Source organism: Cenococcum geophilum (assembly GCF_001692895.1).
Source record: "Cenococcum geophilum 1.58 unplaced genomic scaffold K441scaffold_36, whole genome shotgun sequence".
NCBI lineage: Eukaryota > Fungi > Ascomycota > Dothideomycetes > Gloniales > Gloniaceae > Cenococcum > Cenococcum geophilum.
The window spans coordinates 1,202,237-1,213,176 of NW_027137594.1; positions in this window are offsets into that span (position 1 = coordinate 1,202,237).

Sequence of the window (10,940 nt, forward strand, 5' to 3'; positions counted from 1 at the left end):
TATTTAAGCCCACGTTATTTCTNNAGGTTNTANATATCTNCTACTTAAAAGAGATATTAAAGACGCGTTTTATATAGTCCCCCTATCTTATAGGGCAAGAACATTAATAGGCTTCTCCTAGGAAGGTATTACCTACTAGGAATACTGCCTATCCTTTAGTCTTTAAACTGCGCCGCTTATATTTAACCTCTTTGCGGAAGGCCTGCACTAGATACTCTATTTATAACTACCTTACGAGGTGGAATACTACCTAGATAACTTTATCTTTATCCTTACTAACCTAAACAACTTAGCGGCTATTACCTAGACTTATATCTCTATTACTAACTCCCTAAATATCCCTTAAAATGGCTCTAAAGATATAGTAGGAACTATTATTAAAGTTCTAGGATATACTATTAATACCGTATAAATGCAAACGTGATTATCACCACAGAAACAATTACGTGCTATTAAGAAAGTCACTACCGCACTCTAATACGGCTTATTATTGTTCCTTTAAGCCTAGTAGCTTGTGGGCTATCTTGTATAGTACGCCTATATAATTAGACTCGGTTAATCTTACTCTAGATCCCTCTAGATCTTTATTACTACTTAGCCGGAAACTCTAGTAAATAAGTATAAACCTAGGCGATTTAGTACTAAGTTACGAAGTAACTTATATATCTAGCTTAACCTACTTACTATAAGTAATAGGGTATTATTCTTTAACGACGTTAAGCATACCTATATTTATCTCTTTACTAACGCCTCTACCCGGTTTAGGTTTGGCGGCTTTTACTTTTTTAAGGAACTTAAATATAAGGATAACTGGTAGTAGTACACAGCCAACCTCCCTTAATCTTAGGCGTTTAGCATATTACCTAAGCCTAGTTAATAAGTAGACTATATTAATCTGAAAGAGATGCATACTATTACTTACGCATTTAATCTATAGTCTACCAACTGGTAGTATAGCGCGTTATCTATTTATACTAATAGCATAGTGGTTCACCAGGGCATTAAAAAGACCGTTATCCGTAGCGTAGCAAATGAATCGCTCTATAAGATTATGCTAGCTGCTATAGCTTATAATATTATAATATCCGCAAAGTAGATCCTAGGTAATTCGAATAGCTTAGCTAATACACTATCTTAATTTTAGGCCGCAGCTATTCATTAGTTCTGCCTACACTAGGCCCTTAATTTATTACTACTAAAGCTAATAAGTTTTTAATAGGTGCCGTAAACCCAATAGACTACTTATAACCGCCTATAAACTTTAAAGATAATATTAACGCGCCATCCGACCTTTACGCGCTCCTTCTTTAAAACGGCCTTATGCTAGCAACCCATAGGAATTATTCCTTAGTAGTTAACAGCTGGGAGTTATACTGCGCACTTAAAGGAGTCTCCCCTTACCTAGCTAAGCCGCGTAAACTAGGTAAATAGATTACCTGCCGCGTGTTTGGTACCTCCTAGCTATAGATAGGTAGGCTTAAGGCCGAAACCTTATAAGCCTACGTCTTCGTAATTCGCTTGCGCTACATAGATTACGGTATCTTAATTACAGTATTTAAGAATCCTATAGTACACCGATTACTTACCAGAGCAGCCGCTATCTCTCCCTTAGTAAAAAAGGACAAGTAACCTATTACTAGGGATATTCTAGCCTAAGTAGTGATATACGGCCTATTACTACTAGATGTTAACACTGATGCCGTATTTACCCTCGCATTTGCTAGATTTCTATAGATAGGCGAGATTACGTATATTATGGCGGAGCTTAAGAACCGAACGACCTTCCTAGTAAAAAAGGCCACTTAACACGATATTACCTTTACGCCTAATAGGATGATATTCCGCCTTAAATAGAGTAAAGCTGATAAGCAACACTAGGGCGTTAACGTCGCCATTACAGCAGTAGGCGGCCTATTATGCCTAGTCGCTGCTATAATAAAGCTGTTTAATAGGGACCCTTAACCCCTTAACTCTCCCTTATTTAGTCTTAATAGTAAACCCTTTGCCTCTCTAGGGGTTTATAAGATCCTTTCCTCCTATCTAGTAGCTGCTGGGATTAACCTAAGTAGTTACTTAAACCACTCCTTCCGCTAGGGCGCTGCCCAGTTCGCTAAAGATTTAGGGTATTTATATTAGCAAATTCAGCAGCTAGGTTGGTGGTTATTAGAAGCCTTTCGCCTATATATTAGAACTAAGACTACTAACCTCCGTCGCCTTAACTCTTACTTCTAGCGTGGTGTACCGCTCTTAGCGTAAGGATTATTAAGTAGTAGGTTAAGATGTTAAGAGGGCCGCTAAGGCGCTAGTGGTAAGCGAGCTAATAGCGATTTTCTATGCTAGGCATAGAAAATCCTAATTAGTTGGCTTATAACTTAGGGTTAGCAGAATATGGCAGAATATAATAATATGGCAGAACTTAGCAGAATGCGATAATGTGGCAGAATTTAGCAGAATGCGACAATATAGTAGAATTTGGCAGAATATAGTAGAATGTGGTAATGTCTTGTTGGGCGTAGGAGCTTCACTTAGGGACATCTGGCCGCTTTAGGGCAAATCCTTAATAGATTTAAGTGCTAGGAACTAGTAAAACTGCTAAGAATTAGCCCTAGAGCGACCTTATAGCCCTACGCCTCCCAATTATACAAAAATTAAATATCCCCTTATATAACTGTGATAGATAGATACTAGCGTCTATATATTGCTTAGTAGTATCTACCTTAGCAACGCATAATGCTAAGACCTCCTGTAATATTCGCGAATATTAAACGCAGTTACTATGTGGCTAATTTGCTTTTCCTACCCGCCATCCCTTATACTTAGTATGCATTATATATAGATAGCGCTTTAAAGCAATTCTTTAGTAGGTACTAGGAACTAGCAAAACTACTAAGAGCTAGCCTTAATGCGACTACTATAGTTAGATAGTCTTATAGCTATAGGCTTACGGTTGGGGACATCTGGCCGCTTTAGGGCAAATCCTTAGCAGATTTGAGTGCTAGGAACTAGCAAAACTGTTAAGAACTAGCCCTAGAGCGACCTTATAGCCCTACGCCTCCCAATTATACAAAAATTAAATATCCCCTCACGTGACTGCGATAGATAGATAATAGGGCTTAGCATCTAAAAATCCAACTAATTAGATAACTTTAACCGCTGGTTAAAGTTCCTGGATATCTTAACAATATTCTAGTTACGTAATTGCACTTTACCGCAATCTGACGGTAATCTAATGGCAATTTACCCTTATATAGCAATGTATAACGGTTTAACTCTATAAGGGCTCCTATAGAGGATTAGGTATAAAGTTTTTACTTAGGCCCAGTTTCTATAGGTTCGCGTAGTAAAAGTCGCTAATTAGATCCTTTACATTTTTAAAGTCTTCCTATAGTTGCCATTCTGGCTAATTTATATCAAATCCTGTGTATATAGCTCTATAGTAGAGCCGTTGTCCTCTACCTTTACCAAAGTATTTAGAGTTAATAATTTATTTAATAGTCTACTCCTCGTAGTTCTCGTCTTCGTTCTTATCTTAGATTAGTACTAATAGGGGTTTAGGCTATATCTACCCTAGTAAGGGGTTAGGCTAATAAAGGTATAGTAGCTATAGGTAAAATACGGGCTATATCCCGTGGGTAGCTAGGGTAGGTAGGAGTTCTAGCTTATATACGGCTCCCCTATTAATAACTCGTTTAATTAAATAGGGGCTAAGGTTTTTATAATTAAGTAACTTTATAGGCCTCTATATAGAGATATTGCGTATATCTAGCTATACCTAGTCGCCAACACGTATCTCCGGTGGTGGCGTTCTATAATAATTAGTAAAGTAGGCCTACTTTACTTAAGCCTAGGCCATTTCTCCCTTGCAGTAGTTAAGTAGATTTTTTATATAGTCTGCATGCTAGTTAGTAAGTAGTATCTTAAGGCGTTTTCTATATAGTAGTTTCTTATTAATAGGTTCTAGTGGCTTTATACTGGATTAGGGGTAATAACCCTTATTCGCGAAGAACGGGGTAAGTCCTATAGTGGTTAAGACGTAGTTATTTGCTGTAAATTTACCTAGTAGGAGGTAATCTACTTAGTTATCTTAACTATAGGCGACTACCTATCGTAGGTATACTTTTATACTGGCGTTAGCGTTTTCTAATTACCTAGCACGTCAGGAAAACGGGAAGTGGCGTAGGAAATTTGGTTTTGCTAAATGTGTTTTTGGGGCCCAGGGCTAGCTTTCCGCCATATTAGCCGACCCCCTGGAGCCTAGGGCCAGCTTTCTGCCATATTAGCTAACCCCCTAGAGCTATACGCTAGCTTATGGCTATAAAATAAATATTGTCACTATTATTGCATTTTTTGCCATTAGGGTATTAAAATCCTAAAGGCCTCCTAGCAGGCTCTACGTCAGGAAAACGGGGAGTGGCGTAGGAAATTTAGTTCTGCTAAAAGCGTTTTTAGGGCCTAGGGCTAGCTTTCCGCCATATTCGCCAAAGCCTAGAGCTATTATAATTCTCAAATGGCCATGGCTAAAAGAGCGCAATACTATATATATTGCAGCAATAAGCCAGCTTATAGCTATAAAATAGATATTATTACCATTATTGCATTTATCGCAGATATTATATATATTGCTTTCATTAAAATCTATATTTATAACTATGCTTTTCGTTTACGGCTCTAACTCTTTATATATTTATTAGCAGCTTATTTACCTTTTAAAAGAAAATCTTTATTATATAATATATTAAACTAATTAAAATCAACCTAAGGATTAATAAAAAAGCTTTAGGGCTCTAACCTAAGCTTTAATAGCACTATATACGCGCTACGGAGCACTAATAAAAGGTTATAAATACGACGTCCACTAATACTTCGTTAGCACTTTGCAAGAGATCGCTGCTATAGCTCTACCTCCACTATACCGTAAAAATCGTTTACGCGGCCTATATCTTTAAGACGAAGCAGGTTAACTAAAACACCCATATATTAAAGCCACCTACCCTATAAGTTTAACCTTTCTTTATCTATAACTGTAATAATTAGTTAAGCCTTTCCAGGAAGTATACTGCTAAGAGGGTATATCTGCCCAGAAGTGGCAGTTTACGTATACTCTTACACCTATATATAATCTCGTCTCTATTTACCTTAGCTCTGCCAATTATATATATATTAGATAAACTCTTTAGCTATAGAGTCTAGGCTCTTTCCATCCCGCTTCTAACATTGGACTAAGTTATAGATGCACATAAAGTATAAGCCTACTTTAAAAGAATCCTCTTCTCTATAATCCATTTAAATATTAGTAGTAGAGGTTCTATCCTACTTATTACAATTCTCTTATAAAAACACAGCTAGTGCTTTAATAAAACCAGAAAGCCCTGTTTCGTTTTTAACTTAATATACCCAGCGCCATATTTTAATTAGGATACTAGCCTCTTCCGCTGCATATCTATTATCCTAGTTAATAAACTAGCCCATATCGGTTAGGTCTACTAGTTGTGTTAAGGTTATAGCGTAAACTACCTTAGCAATGTCTACTGGCGATAAAGGTTTCGTCACTTTAAGCATACGGAGTTCTTTTATTGCTATTATTTGGAGGTACTAGGTATTATAATAGAGCAATTACTCCTAGTAGTCAGAGCGCTTATTTATACAGTTAAAAAATGCCTTTACTAGAAGTTTATACATAACCTTACTATACTTAACGTCTATACTAGTAAGGCTACCTATCTTATAGATATAGTAGGGGTAATAGGTAAGAGCGTAAAGCTTTAGAATATTAAAGTGCCGTTCCTGCGTTACGCGGTATAATAGGCGGAATCTAAAGAAGGCGGTTTTTATCTGGTCTATAATATAGAGTACATATTCCATATACCTAATAGTATTATTATTATATAAAGCGTATTATATAAGCATTATAAAGTCCAAAACTGCTCAAGCATATAGCATTACTTCTATATATTCCTTTAGTATAAGGGGTACTAGTACTGCTATAAGCTATCACATTATATCCTTCCGGAGATAGCCTATCCATTAACCAACTAATATAAACTCTTTAAACCGTTTCATACTAACAAATTCCGGTATTTAACTAAATCGTTCATTTAGCACGGCATTAACATAGTCTTCAGTTAAACCCTACCACTTTAGTTACCCTTTTAATCGCCGTAGTTTTGCATTTTTAAGCAAGAGATTCTTAGTCCAGTCAATTAGGTCGGTTACTATCCCTTTTATAAGCTGGTGTAGTATATTAGGAGTTATACAGGTATAGATATTCACTAAGTAATGCTTCCAGGCAAAGTTTTATTATAGGTAAACCTAAGCATCGTCCAACTGTTTAATATTCCTTCTAGATTGGAGCTCTATTTATTGTCTTATGCTTATATAATTACGGAACTTCCATTTAGCCTAGAGATTTCCTCGCTAGTCGGGCGGTATCTGGCATATAGTGTATTATCAAAGATTCTTTACACCTATAATTACAACTTACTCCTTATAGTCCGCTATTATTAATAAAATAATAGGGTAACATACTCTTATCTTTCTGTCTATATAGGCAATATAAATACCAGTCTTTAAAATCATTTCTAGCGCTTAAGATGCCATCAGTTAATAATATACGGGTAGGTGGCTTAAAGCACTTATGGGCTAATATAAGTTCTATTACGGTATAGTATACTTCTAATTTAACCTACCCTTTTATAATAGGAATAAACCTAAGTAATACTATACCCGGGCGTTTCTGTACATAGCAAGTTCGGCTATCTAAGTTAAACACCAAAGCATACACTGGATATATTATTATTTTACCTTATTCAGACAGTAAGGTCTTATTAGTCGCAATAACTAATAGTACTATAGTAGCGCCCAGTGGAAGCTAGTCCTACTAGTGCTACTAACAGTTACTAGTATAAACTTCTATATACATCCGTAAATTATCATCATTAAATAGTCAAACTGGGGCGTATATAAGATTTAGGGCGAATGGCTAGTAACCTAGTAAGAACCGTAGTACCTACACAATACTTCTGTATTGGATGTAGTATTCAGTCTATTTTATTAAACCCTTTCCTTTATTAACTTGCAACGTATATTCTTCTTATTTTTTAGGCATAATACCCTGGTTTAATTAATTATATCTCCAAAATAAGTCGTTTAAGTTCTTTACAGATATCTAATCTTATAGTAGCGGAGCAAGCTAGGGGTCTCGTAGAAATTAATCAATAGCCCCCTATAACACTTTTTCTTGGACAAAGAATAGGGCAAGTATATACTCCGCTTTACTTTAAAATAGGTAGAATTCGGTTCTAGCGTCATTAGGTAGATTAGGGCATTACTAATATAGCTACGTCTTGTCTTTGGTCGCATAGTATTACACTAGTTCACCAGCACCTCTCCCAGTAACCTCTATATAGCCTTCTATCCTAACAAATATCGCAGTTAATAACAATCCTCTCTCTTATAGGGGGGGTTTCGGTTAGTTAATAGAGGTCTCTATAGTAGGTACCTCACAGCATATAGCCTGGTCGTTTAACAGTGGGGTAGATATCCCATTAGCAGTAATAATTACTATATCATTATTGCGCAATACAAAGCCCTTATCTTTAGAAGATATTTGTCAGTTACAGTTGGCGATTTTTAGTATATTATCGAATCCGTCATCAGTAGTTTAATAGTTAAATTAGACCGGTTCATTCTTATCCTTACGTCTACGCCTTTTCTAGGGGTTGCTTTACCTTTAGATTTTATTCTTACATTTACATTTTATTTTATAACGTTCCGCGCCACTAGTAGAATATAGGATTGCACGGTATCGGCTATATCTTCTATCTATAAAGTATACGGTAACTATTATAGATTTAGCTAGTGTTTACGGCTTATTAATACTTAACTTACTCTTATACTAGGGTAGTAATATATTAAGTAGATATAATATTATTATTTCTAGCTTTATAGTTAGTAAGGAGTAAAGTAGACGCGTATAGAGGATTTTTTATAAACTACTTACGCGTGGAGTTTATAAGGTATTATATAATCCGCCAATAATAAGATACCTAAAAATGCAATATTTATAATATTACAGATATCTAACTCTTATAAACCACTAACCTCGAAATTATCTCCTATTAACATCACTAGATTTTAATTTCTTATAATTCTAGTTCTAATATACACTGCCAAACCTATACGTTAGTTCGGTTTGCAATATTATAAATATTAGCATGCTATATTATATACCTAGGGCATACTATATATAATAGTCGCAATATCGCCTCCTCACATCCTTGTTTCCTACCTCTTAGCAGCACTACCTAGCTCTAGGGCATACACCAGACCCGCGCGTTAGTACGGTTTACAATATCGCAAATATTGGCGTGCTATATCGCATGCTATATATACAATAGTCGCAATATTACAACCTTAGTTCCCGCCTCTTAGCAGCACTACCTGGCTCTAGGGCATAGCACCAGACCTATACGTTGGTACGATTTGCAATATTGCAAATATTAGCATACTATATCACACACCTAAGGCATACTATATATGCAATAGTCGTAATATTACAACCTTAGTTCCTACCTCTTAGCACCACTACCTGGCTCTAGGGCATAGCACTAGACCTATACATTAGTACGATTTACAATATTATAAATATTAGCGTGCTGTATCGCATACCTAAGGCATACTATATATACAATAGTCGTAATATTACAACCTTAGTTCCCGCCTCTTAGCACCACCACCTAGCTCTAGGGTATAGCACCAGACCTATACATTAGTATGATTTACAATATTGCAAATATTGGCGTGCTATATCGCATACCTAAGGCATACTATATATACAATAGTCGCAATATTATAACCTTGGTTCCCGCCTCTTAGCGGCACCACCTAGCTCTAGGGCATAGCACCAGACCTATACGTTAGTATAATTTGCAATATTACAAATATTAGCGTACTATATCGCATACCTAAGGCATGCTATATATACAATAGTCGCAATATTATAACCTTAGTTCCCGCCTCTTAGCAGTACCACCTAAGTTCTAGTTCCCTTAATCCCTAACCTAGGGCATACTACTAGACCATTACATTAATATATTTTACAATATTGCAAATACTACCATACTATATCGCATACTTAAGGCATCTCATATCTACAATAATTATAGGCTTAACTCATTACCTTCTTATATCCCAGCTGCACTTAGCACTAATAGGTTTTGCTTCCCTTTAATCCCAGATCTAGGGCATATACTTAGCTCCCTATAACTACAAGATTCCGCAATATTACAGTTATTTAAATATCGCGCTATATACCTAAGAAATGGAATATATACATTATCTATAACATCTAAATCCTCTACCTAAGCTTTTAATTTATATTTTCTATATAATAATTATATTTTCCTAGGATCCTAATTATAAGACACCTCTACCCTTAGGCAATTATGCGTTTTCGTAATATTGCCAATATCTAGGGTTATGCACTTTCACTTTTATCTCTATACTTATTTATAAAATTAATTTACCTTACCGTCACAAATCTAGCCTCTAGTCATTTACTTCTATAACATTTAACCCTCCTTAACCCTCTCTTTTCTATATTATATTTCTTACTATATTATAAGCAACTCGCAAAATGTTTTACTAGCGGCAGTTTTCGTATTATATCCTTTCTTATATTTAAGTTTAGCAAGTTATATATCTTAGTCTATTAGTGCTATACTAGTCCGCCCATTTACTAATCACGCTAATTAATCATTCTAGAATCTGTATTTTAACCCACTGTTAGGGTTCTGCCCTTCTATATAAATACCATCTAGGACGCCAAGACTGCTATCTAATCATCCTACAAGATAAACCCTAAGAGATTAGAACTTAAGGCGGCAATACTATAGGGAAGCTAGGACTAAGTTAGGAATATATCTAGCACTTATAATTGTGTTCGCGCTAGAGAATACATTAAGTATGGGATATACAGCAATATAGAAGCGTTGGCGTTTAATAATTGCCGCCTTTAAGCAGTATCCCATCCAGTTATTTATAGAGAGGAGCTGCTCGGCACTATTATAGAGCGAAAATTAAAATGGTAGAAGGAGTAAGACTAGAATCAGCAAGCTAAAAAAGGGTAACACCATTTATAGGTAATAGGAATAATTCTAACCTAGTGCCTTCTCGCTAGTCTAGAACACCAGAGCTTATAAAAAAGCATTACTATAATAAATTAAAAGCACCTCCGGCTAACGCCCCAAGTGGGATCTCGCCGCACTTTATTAAGAGTAAAGTAACTTTATAAGCTTGCTCTATAACAATATATTCTAGTACTACTTATATTATTACTTAGTCTTATTTCCAATCTATTATAAAGCAGAAGCCTCATAAGTCCGCCTACTAGACACTAGTTAGCCCATGCTAGAACAAGCTTATATTAATAGCTATCGCACCCAGTAGTAAGATTTGGCCTATAGGCTTTAACACTAAGCGCCCTTATAATAGCTATGGTCCTGCCTAATATAGGAAAAAGCTAGCTATTATAATTAGCGACGCTATAAACTCTAGTTTATAAATGCTAAAGCCGGAAGTCTAACTTCTATATAAGTGCTTTATATTGCAGGTATTTCAGCTCTTATAGCATATCACTAATATTTAAATCTAGTTATATCCTTATTAAATACATAGGTTACAGCTAGCCCATTTCCAACCCTAGATAGCACAACTTCTATGCCAATAACGCCTTAAACCGGTATTTAGAAACTAGTCGCCACCAAAATATCTACTAGTTCTGGTAACAATACCACCCTAACTAACCCGCTATTAATCCCCACCTATATTCCTAAAAATAGCGACCAGTTCACGGCTGGTATTGCTAAAATTACTACCATTAGTAAAAATAATACTGTAATCTAAAAAGGACAATATAGATACTTCTAGAAGTCAGCCATCTC